Source organism: Pinus tabuliformis, chromosome J (assembly GCF_031772625.1).
Source record: "Pinus tabuliformis cultivar Carrire ecotype Pingquan chromosome J, CPIR1, whole genome shotgun sequence".
Taxonomy (NCBI): Eukaryota; Viridiplantae; Streptophyta; class Pinopsida; order Pinales; family Pinaceae; genus Pinus; species Pinus tabuliformis.
Genome location: NC_142295.1, coordinates 310,258,884 through 310,271,831, shown reverse-complemented (window position 1 = coordinate 310,271,831; position 12,948 = coordinate 310,258,884). Strand labels below are relative to the sequence as shown.

The window sequence follows — 12,948 nt, the reverse complement described above, 5'->3', positions numbered from 1 at the left end:
TGGCATATGAAAATAAGGACGTAGAAACAGAAGAAGTTACCAGATTAAAAGAACAGCTGGAGATGGTAACTAGAGTAAGGGAGCATCTGTAAGATGTAGTAAAAGATCAGAGCATAACAATCCAGAGACTTGAATCTAAGATCCTCTCTCTAAAAGAAGATCTTAAAGAATCAAAGAAGTAGAATAAAGAAGCTCTTGAAGAACAAGAACATGAAGTGCTCGAATTAAGGCAACAAGTGGAAGAAGGAAGAAAAGCTGAAGAAAACATAAGGAAGCAATATCTTGAAAAGGAAGAACAACATTAGGCTGAGGTAAATATCTTAAAAGGTAAATTAGAAGAAAAGGATAAACTATTATGATTTCAAGAAAGTAGTACGATTTTGGATGATATTCTCAGTAGTCAAAGTTCCCCTGCTATCAAAACTGGTCTTGATTTTTATGAAACTATCGAAGGTGAATCTAGCTCACAGGGTGAGGAAAGGAATTCTAATGCAAAATCTAAAATGATCAATGAAGAGATAAGTGGTCAACCCCAACAAAAACCAAGGAAAGAAATTCTTCAAAGAAGATCTTTTCCTCCTAACTATGGAAGTGATAGTCGGTTATTTCCTCAAATGAATAATGTTGAATGTTATGTATGTCATAACTTTGGACATATTGCAGCTAGATGAAGAAGAAAAATGGGTCCAAACCATCATACAAAAATATCATCACACTCCAGGTACTTCAAGGGATATTGTTTTGCTTGCAATATGTTTGGTCACAAAGCCATTCACTGCTATAGGAGGAATATGAAACATGTAAGATGTTATGCATGTAACAATTTTCGACATAAAGTAAGCGAATGCAGGAGCAAAATTCGAACTCCAAAGCAAGAGGATCATACATCATCACAATTCCAGGTATTGAAGAAGACAATATTAGAAATAGAAAGATGTGGCATAACTTACTTCGTTGACATAATAGACACAAGGGAAACTGAAAGTGTAGACCTTCAGTATTCCAATTTGCATAAGTAGATATTATGAAGATAAGTCACGTATATAGATGAGTTAGAGGTTGTAGAGTCGTGTATATGGAGCTCTGAAGAAAAAGCAGTAGAATAGACTTAGGAAATGGTTCGGTCATGGTATATGATGGTTGGCACAGGCTCAGGGGGAGCATATGCTTCGAATAATGCATTGTTGGCATTATGGTTAGAAGTCTTTGGTGATGATGCTTCTGTGGTTAAATGATACATCTGGCTGGTTGGTCAAAAGAATGGTAATGCAAGTTACAGGGCTGGATGCTAATGCTTATGGTGCAGATCATATATGGTGTATGATAGTTGCTGATGACTATCGTGGTCTTGATTAGATTTTTGGTCTTTGATTTGTAACCCCACTATGCATGGGATGGATGATGTAATGTTTCTTATTTTTGAGTCATGTATAAACTTTTGATATATCCCCACTTGGTTGGGTGGATGTGTCAAAAATGGTGTATCCCCACTTGGTTGGGAGATTGATGTATGTATAGAGTCATGTTATGCTTTTGTAGACCTTGCATGTGCTCAAGGGGAGCATGGATGGATTGGTACATCTTGGCATGTACAAAGGGGGAGCTCAATCAGATATTTCAGCAGGTACTCAGGGGAGTATGGACAGTAGAATGTATATCAAGGAAGAGAATATCTTGGCCCACCCTTTTCCCTTGATGTCAAAGGGGGAGAGTGACTTGGTGTGGTTGTTGCCATCAAGTCCAAAGGGGGAGATTTTTGGCATTATGATACAGGTGTTGTCCTTGATGGCAACTCACTCAGATGACAGATCATAGTGCAGTAGGTCAACAAAAAAGAATTAATGATCAGAGATAGGTATACACAATTTAACCTTGATGAAAGTGCATATACACGTGGGTTAGTAGAACAAAATGTGCGTATACGTACACACATAGGTTCACAGAAGGAAATGCGTGTACATGTTGGGAATATAAGTTTTGGTTCGTGGTATTTGGTTCATGGTATTTTGGTATTGGTCCATGGTATTTGGTCCAAAGTGTTGACCCCAAGTATTGGGTCCAAGGTATTGGTTCTACGTGGTTTTGGACCATGGTATTGAGAGAGTCCTAAACCTATGTAAGGAGAAGATCATTAGGCCAAGTGGAGCAAGTTTGCAAGTGATGAATATCTGATGAAGTGTGAGATCTAGTATGCTGGTTCTGGGTTTGTGATGCTTTTCTTGATCTGAATCCAGGAGACACCTATGTGGTTGATAAAGGTTGATGGATCAGGATCATGAAGACTAAAATGCATTATAATTATATGGTATGATCATGAATAGATCTAAATACTGACGCATGTTTTATCCTTTATATCTTATGTTCTGGGTATATCTGAAGTTGAAAATTGCAGTGAAGGTATAAGAAATCATTTTTAGATCTGTACGTGGGTTCTCTCTGGAAAAAGGGCGTATACACGTTGGTTCGACACAGGCAAGTAGCGTATACATTATGAGATTTGATATTTGAGGTTGCTAGTGCTTCTGGTGGTTGTTGCAGAATTTTGGGCTCTACTCTGTGTTCTGGTGACTGTGTTTTGATGACAGGGTTTCAGTGATGTAGTTGTTGGGTGATTCGGCATTAATATTGCATTGGTGATTGTTTTGTACTTATGGATCGAGTCTGAAAATTTATGAAACGTGGTCCCTGGAAGAAAAGAGAAGGTTGTAACCTTCTGTAGATTAGCACCTACGTACTAGCACATTAGCTAGTACAAGAGCTAAGGAGGTTGTAGCTCCCTTCCAGGAGAACCTAGAGAATGAGAGAAGGTTGTAGCCTTTTGCAGGTAGAATCCTGCGTACTGGTATAAGACTGCACCAGTACAAAAATATTGTAAAAATAAGTTTCTCATTAAAATAAGATAGAGATGAATTGCAGCAGGTGGTTTTCACCCACATTGGGTTTCCACCTTATATCATGGTGTTCATGTGTGCTTCTTATGTGTGATGATCTTTTTTGTTTAATGCACCTATTTAATGTTTATATGGTTAATAATGTTCTGATGCACTCATTAAAAGATCAACTAACTGAATCATAAGTTTACTGGATATACACTAGTTGCATTAAACACAGTTGCGTATACATGCGGGTTGCCTTAACTGAAGTAGTGTATATGAATCTGATAATGGAAATGAAAAGGTTATTGATTTGCTAATACTAATTCACTTCCCCCCCCGCCCTTAGTATTATTTCCAACATATTAAACAAGGAAATAAAAATGACATGGATATATTTGTGTGCTCGAAGGAAATCCAACAATGGCTATGTGCTTTCTTTATCATGAAATAGTATTGAAGACAAATGTTAGTTCAAAAATTAAACTCTATTACCAATAGTAATGGTCGTGTTGGGTAAGGAAAGGATAAATTGAAGGTCTTGAGGTCTAGCTCCAATGCATAGTTATCCTTGTCACTATAAAATAGAAATTTGTCATCATTTTCTTATCCACGTAAAAAGAAAAGTGAGTTTGTATTTCTGCACTTGTGATAGTCTGTGAAAAAGAGAGCACTAGTGGAAATCAAAGTGTGTCGTCTCATCATCCAACCTACACATAAAACATATATTTTCAATTGTTGAATATAGTGGAAATCAAATGTAAAAACTACTCAACTCGATCTTTACATGACATAGGCGTAACGAAATAGTACAATAGAAGCATGCTGACTCATAAAAAGGAGATAATAAAAAAGAATAATGTAACATTGTTTCCTGCCACATAATTAGCATGTGTAAAATTTCCACAAAATCCATTCAAAAAATGAGAAGAACTTATGGAAAAAGAACATATCATTAGTGTTTTGTACCCTCTTTAACACATGTAGTCTGGGCAAGTAGAGGGGGACAAATGTAGTAGGATTCAAATTATGCATGGTATAAACACATAAATGTGGGAAAACACACCTGCCAATTCACAAAATCCCACTCTAAATAATAGAACATGTTGACGATATTAATGATAAAAACAAAGAATGTATGAATATCAAGTGCCTTTAACTTTCACTGAGATTCATATTCTCCACGTTTTCTAATTTTATGAAAACAATCAAGAATATCTTGGGTCTACAACTAAAAGACTACCATTTGTCCGCTCTAAAGATTGATTGAAAACTTACATAGTCCAGAGGCTTTTCAAATCCAAATCTCAACATATTACCTATAGCTTTGATTGCTCCAGTTTGGTATACATTCATTTTTGTTGGCCTATTTGCGATCAATATTTAAGTTCTTTACGATTCCATAGGAACTGACCCATCCTAAAGGTAGGTTGAAACTTTACTTTTTAAATCAATCCCTCCTTCGAATCTTTGTAACATGATTTTTTTCATGCTTGTGAAAAAAATATGTAGCTTTCACTGCAAGTAATAAATCTTACAGACATATTTCCAAAACAGTCTTGTTTACCAATTTGGAATACATCTAAGTTCCCCCACTCATGAAATTAAATCTGAACACGTGCATGAATATGAGAAATCCTCAACTGCAACTTACACTGCTAGAATGACCAAGAGAGTGTATCAAGAACACACCTTAACAGAGGGCCAAAGAGATCAATTTGAGGACATGATTCGTGCTTTAACCTTGGAGAGAAATTAGATAAAAGAAACAATGGGGTTTTCTCTAGATAATTTCGACGTAGCTGGAGAGGTAGTTGAGGTACGTACAGAGTCTTTGACTCTAAAGGAGACACCTATTCCAACTAAAGTTGCAAGGCTCATGTTACATTATGATATTCTTCACAATAGTAGTGCTCCTGTGAAAAAATCTTTTGCATATCGGACAAGTTTGAAGCGACATTTCCTGATATTATGGATTGCTTTAATGATTTATACTAAAACATTACTGGTCGGATTACTGTGGAATCTTTGAGGGAGAGAGTGATGAAATCTCTCCAGGTTTGGTCAGATTGGTTTCTCTTTTCAGATGATTATGTGAATGGACTGAGAGCTACATTTATTTGATACGGAAATTCAAGTGTCCCTCCTTTTCATTCAATATGTGGAGATTCCCCATCATTGAAGGGCCTTGATAGTTCTAAAGCAAATCTTACAGACATAATATATGGATTTGGTCCAAATTAGTATGTTTCTCTTGCGATCGAACAAGGAGAAAAAACTCAAGGATTGTTTAGTATTCCTATTGTGGAGCTTGAAAGACACTGTAGGCAAAATGGTTTATATATTCATGGTGGTAGAGAGGTAATGCTTTCCTGATTTCTTAGCTTAGAAGAAGTAGAGAAGCATAAGAACTAAGATCAAGACGAGGATGTCAGGTATGGGTATAAATTTTCAATTGGAGGTAATCATGCTAGAGAAACTAATGCTTATTTAAAACTGGGATGGGGAAGGTGGAGCACAAGTGCAGAAAGAAAATCCATACTTGATGATGATAAGGACTATATGTCTAGATCTAGGAAAAAAATTCAGCAAGAATCATCTTTATGGTCACGGGTTGAGGAACATGAATCAATGGATGCCTCTTGCAATGGAACTTTACCAAAAAAAAATTGTGTGGTGGGGACCTCAAAGTCATCAGTCCCACAGCCAGATATAAAACCTTTAACAACCTTCAAAGTGTACTTGTGAGGATGATGGAACTAATACAAAGGACAAGGTAGGGCTTAAGGGACTTGGTTTGAATTACTCTTCTTTTGGTAGTGATGAGATATTTGGGGGTTATGGAAAAGAAGACAAGCAAGAAGTCATAGTGGAAAACATTGCTTCTACTCTTAATGATAGTGGAATGTATGAAGGTCATAGGTGATTCTCCTTGCCTCTAGGATGCTACTTTATTTTGTTCATTTATATATATACCATCTAGTTTGATACTGTAAACATGTAATATCAGGCAAAATATACATCAATTGGAGGTAACACTCATGGAGTATCACGAGTCTCTTGAAGAATGTGGAACTAAGAATGTTGAATAAATTGAAAGAAAATTATCTTCCAAAGAAAGAGATTAGAAGTTGAATATGGGTTAATATATCATGTGATTGATAAAGACACTATATAATCTTCTGGATACTACAGGAATTTGACTCGCATGGTAGGTAATGCATGAAATTGTATATCTACTGGATTTCATTTGATTGAAGTGAGTTCCATATGAAGTCTCTGGTGCTTGGAAATTGTAGCTCATTTTAGGTCATATTTATAACAACTAGTATCTACATGATTGATATCTTTGTGGCTTACTTATTTTAATTTTTGATGGGTGCTACTAGAGAAATTTTCCCTGGAATAGAAGGAAAGGAAAGATGATAATAGGGATTCATCTTCAAAAAAATGTAGTCACAGTGGGAACCGTAGTAAGATTCCCTCACATAGATTAAGTAAAGACAGGGAAAGAGAGGATAGATAGAAGGGTTTTGATGGGGATGGGGAACGAGATCTTGATTCTATTTTCATTTGTCATGAAAGAGATGGTAATAGAGATAGGCTTCGTGATTCTGATGTTGGAAGGGGGAGAAGGAGGAGCAACAATAGAGATCATGAAAATCATGACATAGATAGGGACAAAGATAGGGATAGGGGCAAGGGAATAGAGAGGGACATGGATCATGATAGAGAAAGAGAGAGGGAAAAGGAAAGGGATCAAGATAGGGAAAAAGAAGCAAAAGAAGTTAATCATTTATTTTAGTGTCTTCTGCTGCTAATATGTCCTCTCTGCATTTTTATTGGAGTTGTGATATCTTTACAAGTAGTTGGTTTTCTTTCATTTATAGGTTTAAAGAAATGTTTCTTTCCCTCAGAGGTTTTATATTCAAGTTATATTTTATAGCTTTCATTATTAATGCAGAATTCCATTATTGAAATTCAGTTTTATGTAGAGTTGTCCCATAAGCATACTAAGGTAGTTTCAAAATATAGAAGGTGACTTCTCATAATTTTTCATTTCTCATGTAATAGAAATTGATTCTAATGTGCATGCATTAGAACCTTATATATGAAACAATTATTTTTTATACGTTCTCTCATTTTTGAGGTGCTATTGACAAGTTTTCAACACACCCAAAATATACACACTTATGATGCTGATTATCCCCCATGTTTCAAAGGATTTTGTTCTTCAACTGGCTAGCCTTCTAACAGAGTATTCAAACTAGAAGAGAGTTTATGCAGTGGACCATAACTATTACCATATTACATGTATTCTCTATGCTGAACTTAGGGGTCATGGAAGTGAATTATTTGAAATACACCGTCATTATCTTGTGACTAAGTGACAGGTTTCATGGAATCTACCAAGGGACCTAAATTTTAATTTTTCCATTATTGCAGGTGTTGTTGTTAGTGAGTGTATTTGATTGAGAGCCTTTTTATTCCATTTTTATGTTTTCCAATTTAAATGTTTTGAAGGTTGTAAAGAATGTAGGCATTTTAGTCTCTTTTTAAGTGAAACATTTTTATGTTTAATGAGTACATATACTGATAGACTCTACAAAAATGAGATTAAACACAAATATAGTGGTGAGAATTTGAAATATGAGAATGCTTGTAATAGTTTTATAGGTGAGCCTGATTGTTTTATAATCAAGCCATGAAAAGATAATACTACATGCAAGGATGATTTGATTATAATAGTCATTAGTAAACACACCCTTTTTTACTAATTCTTGCATGAATATCTCTTTCTTGCATTTCTTTGTGTGTTGATATGTTTCTCCTTTTTTTGTAATTATAAATAAATATTGAGAACATGCTTGAAGGGTAATATGGGAATATTCCCCTTATCCTCTCACAAGGGTGAATCTAAACATATGATTAATATCATAAATTACTATTAAACACCCCCGATTTTTAGCCAATGTTTACATGAAGATAAGTCACCCTTCATATTAAAATTATATAGAGAATCATATTTCAATATTAATGACCATATATATGATTTTGAAATTATTATTAAAGGCTATCTTTTTATTTTATGCTTGGGCCTTCTTTAATGTGTTAAAAATCCTTGATGGCATGTGTAGACTTCAAATCTGGTTTGTAATACCTTCCAAAAAACTTTGGTTGCAATTGTCAGATCATCTTGAAATAATTTTGTTAAGATTCACCTGGACTAGCTGCAAAACATCAAATCAATCTTTAGCTTTACTTGAATGATGCATCAAAGCCTTGGATGAAAGAAAAAATATTTTATATAAATATATTGATTTTGAATCATCATACCTTCAATTATTGACTGTATACTTTTTTATCTAGGTGGATACCACCATGTCTACCACAAAAGGTATAAAGAGTCCAGAGCATGAGAAAGACTCAACAAAAAATTACATTGCTAGAAGGACTAGGGTAAGCACCATAACATACGTTGGCATTGCTTTTTTTTAATACTTTATTAAAGGTCATTTCAATATTTTTGAGACATTGACACCCATCGAATTTTAGTGATGTTGAACTTCACCAAATATTCATAAGGGTCAACATATGATAAAATTTATTTGAATTTGAAGTTTTAACAACTTTCTGCCCTGTTGTTTCTGATTTGTAGTTTGATCTAATTGTACTAGAGAGTGGATTAGGAATGTGCCTTAACAGAGGGCCAAAGAGATGAATTTGAGGACATGCTTCGTGCTTTGACCTTGGAGAGAAATCAGATAAAAGAAGCAATGGGGTTTTCTCTAGACAATGTTGACACAACTGGCAAGGTATTATTGTGATGATGATGATGTAGTTCCGGGCTTTATCTTGTCTCTTGGTTAAGAACTTTGACAACATCATTTCTTTACAACTCAATTGGTTCCTTGCAGTCATTGTAGGTAGTTGAGGTACTTATAGAGTATTTGATTCTAAAGGAGATGCCTATTCCAACTAAAGTTTCAAGGCTTATGTTATTTTATGATATTCTTCACAATAGTAGTGCTCCTATGAAAAATTCTTCTTCATATATGACATATTTTGAAGCAGCATTGTGTACTATTATGGAAAGCTTTAATGACTTATACTGAAACATCATTGGTCGAATTACTGCAGAATATTTGAAGGTTTGTATGTTTCTAATATCTATATCATAATAAGTTTAAAGAAGAAGAATAAAGGAGGCAGAGAAGAGCAAAAGCAAAAGCAGGTGGAGAGAGATAAGCGAGAATGGTGAAGTTTCTGAAGAAAAACAAAGTTTTCATTCTTTTGCAGGGATGCTCCGAAGGTGGAAAAGTCATTTTCATTAAAACCTTCAACAATGGCACTATTTGATGAGCATATGGCCACTGCCTTGTAGTGGTATCACAGAATACCCTAAGAAGGTCATTAGAAAGGAGTCTGCAAAGAAAACGACGAAGAAATGAAGGTTGAAGGATTTCATCAAGGTTGTTAAATACAACCACATCATTCCCACCAATTATAGTTTGGATGAAGATTTGAAGAATGTGGTTACCTTTGATATACTGGAGACCCATGATCAGAAGGTGGTGGCACTAAAGGGAGTAAAAGCTTCCTTTGAGGAGAGGTTCAAGGCAGGGAAGACTAGATGGTTCTTTACAAAACTTAGGTTTCAAGATTCTCATTTTTTAGAAGTACCATGTTATCACTTTCAAGTTTTTATATTTTGATCATTTATAGTGGCCTTGGTACCATCGTAGTGTTTGTAGTTCTTAGACATTTTATAGCTGCTTGAGAGTTTTGATAGGAAACTTAATGCTAATCTATCTTATACTTACCATTTATTTGATAGTTTTATATTTGATTTAGATTCTCATTTTTGAGAAGTACCATGTTAGCACTTTCAAGTTTTTATATTTTGATCATTTATAGTGGCCTTGGTACCATTGTAGTGTTTGTAATTCCTAGAAATTTTTGAGTTGCTTGCGAGTTTTTATAAGAAATTTAATGCTAGTCTATCTTATATTTACCATTCATTTGACAATTTTATATTTGATTTATCCTATTAGTGGGAAAAGTGTATGGAAGATTACATTATTGGTCATCAATTACCAAGGCGGATGGTAATTTTTACTCGTATATATATATATATATATATATATATATATATATATATATATATATATATATATATATATCATAATAAGTGTAATGACTATGTGGATCATTCTTTGAATTTTTTCACATTTATATGCTGGCATCGTTGTAGGAGAGATTAATGAAATATCTCTAGGTTTGGTCAGACTGGTTTCTCTTTTTAGATGCTTATGTGAATGGACTAAGAGCTACCTTTATTCAGTATGGAAATTCAAGTGTCCCTCATTTTCATTCAAAGTGTGGAGATGCCCCACCATTAAAGGACCTTGATAGTTTTGAATCCAATCTTACAGACATAAGAGACGTATATGGTCTAAATCAAGATGTTTCTCTGGCGATTAGAGAGGGAGTAGCAGCTCAAGAATTGTTTAGTATTCCTCTTGTGGAGCTTGAAAGCCAGTGTAAGCAAAATGGTTTATCTATTCGTGGTGGTAGGGAGGTAATGGTTTCCCAATTTATTAGCTTAGAAGAAGCAGAGAAGCATAAGAGCCAAGATCAAGATGAGGATGTCAGGTATGGGTATAACTTTACAATCGGAGGGAAGCATGCAAGAAAAAATTATGCTTATTTAAAATTGGGAGGGGGAAGGTGGAGCACAGGGGAAGAAATAAAAGCCATACTTGATGATGATAAAGACTATATGTCCAAATCTAGGCAAAATGTTCAGGAATAATCATACTTATGGTCATGGGATGAGGAACGTGAATCAATGGATGCCTCTTGCAGTGGAACTTCACCAATAAATGTTGGTGTGGTGATGGTAGTGTCACGTGAGGTGCCCCCAAAAGTTCAAAATATTCTTGGCAATGTCAAGGAAAATTAACTTATCTACTCCTTAACTCATATTTCAACCCATCAACATTTTGATAGACCAATTATCAAGATCATAAAATGATATTCTATTTAATCAGGGAGTTTAAGGGCTAACAATTTAATGATATGATCATTTGGTAGTTCCCAACTAGTTGTCACTAGTTCAATTTCCATTATAAGCATTGGTAGAATCTTAAATCAATCGGGTGGTTGAGATGTCATGATTTTTGGGGCACCAAACACGCAGATCCACTAAAACTCTAGCTCCGCCACAGAGATCTAGATCGGTGCTACCATCGCAGAAACAGTGCCAAGTTGTAAAACAATGTCAATTATCAAGGAAGGATCTATGATCTATAACCCCTAGGGTTTACCACCAAAGCACCCAAAACCCCAAATTTACTACCTCTACAGTTTAATCATTTTTCCCCGGTGATAAATCCAATTCCAGTCCACACAGTTATACCATGGTGGAAAAACCTTCTCAATGAGAGATAAAATTTCAATGAGAAAATAAAAGTAGAGGAAGAACTCAAAAATAAAGCAAGAAAATTGAATTGCGAAAAAGAGAAAAACAAGGAGAGTGAAAAATACCTTCGAATCCCAACAATTTGAAGTGCAGAAATAGAGGATTCGGGAAGGCGTGGGAAGATGGCCAAAGGATGGATGGCAGAATTATGTAAATGGGAGATGCTTATTGATCTCACATTGAGACACAGAATCTAACCCATTGAGACATATATTGATTTAGAACACACAATGTTCTACTTAGTATGAAGTAAGAATACATTTCTGCTAAGCCAATAGTAAAGAAGATGCATAATTCTATATTCCCAACCAAGCCATAATAACATGATAACGGAGTGTACAACGAGTAGTTCAAAGGATAACAACATGGGCAGAAGAATATGTGTATCTACCCATCAGGTGATACTGTATCTACACGCTAAATAGTTGTCTTAAGTGTGTTTTGAGATTAGCACACACAACCCAAATACTTGCATTCACAATGAGTATACACCATACAAAAAATGGAATTAATTAGGAAAAAGGCACTGGACATCAAGTCCATCTACACAAACAAAAGTAGAAGAAAATCTTACCTTACATGTGGTGAATTCAAGCTTATGATATTTGGTATTTTCTGCAAAAAGGTGAGCATGAAACATGGGTGTGTAAGCAGCAGTGACCCCATACTTTTTGCAGAGCATTCTGAATTAAATTTCTAATTGATCAACCATGGGTGCTACTATCAATTTGGGCTCCCCAAACTTCCTCCAATGCCTCCATGCCCTTTCTATCAGAGACCCATCTGCCATACGTTCATCGCTTGAATCAGATAAGGAGTGTCCAGAGTCCACATGAGGTGAGAGGACTGAACAATCTATGGCTTCAAAGGTATCTTCAACTGCATCCTGTGAAGAACCATGTGGTGATTTAGAAAGAGTGAAATCATAAATTCTCAAAGACAAGACGTTGTCTGGGTCCACTGCAGCCTCTATTGTCATTGGACCAAGAGAGGAAGAGAAGTGAAATTGTCTTAATATCCAAGAAATAAAAGGCAATGACAGCCTGGCACGAGAATATCGATTATCAGTGCTTGAAATTGATGAGAGGTGTGCGAGAGAAGGCCTTCTCTTCATTGAGGGTCATCTAGTTAGCATGTTCATCCAAACATTTCCTAAACAGAGAAGGTATATGTGTAAAAGAAATATTTGAACCCTAGTTCAACAATACCTCTGCTTGGCCTCTCTGCTCATTACCGACACGTATTTTCCTAACTGTGCCACACCCCTTTTCTGTTCACTTTGGATTTTAATTATTATTTCCCCTTCATTTTTGGTTCTATTCATTCCATGGCCGCTGAGATTTCAACCAATGTGGCCAAGGAAATGGAAGACAACATTCTTGGTGTAGTCATCAAGTAGATCAAAGATGACGTTGATTTGGAGGAAAATCCTAAATTTCTTCATATGGACTTCGCCCACATGGCATCCTTCTTCGACCATGTTCAAAATTGATTCCAAATCAACGTAGAATGTTGTTGAAGCCCACAAAAATGTGTTTGAGAAAGATGGACGATGCCCTCACACAGGCTAAACAACTCATCCATCACATC

General features: G+C 35.5%; 1 pseudogene; it reads left to right on the top strand.

Moving 5' to 3' along the window:
• Positions 1-6,678, top strand: part of LOC149226975 (protein RRC1-like) — a 68,178-nt pseudogene extending 61,500 nt beyond the window's left edge.
• The last annotated feature ends 6,270 nt before the right edge of the window (positions 6,679-12,948 follow it).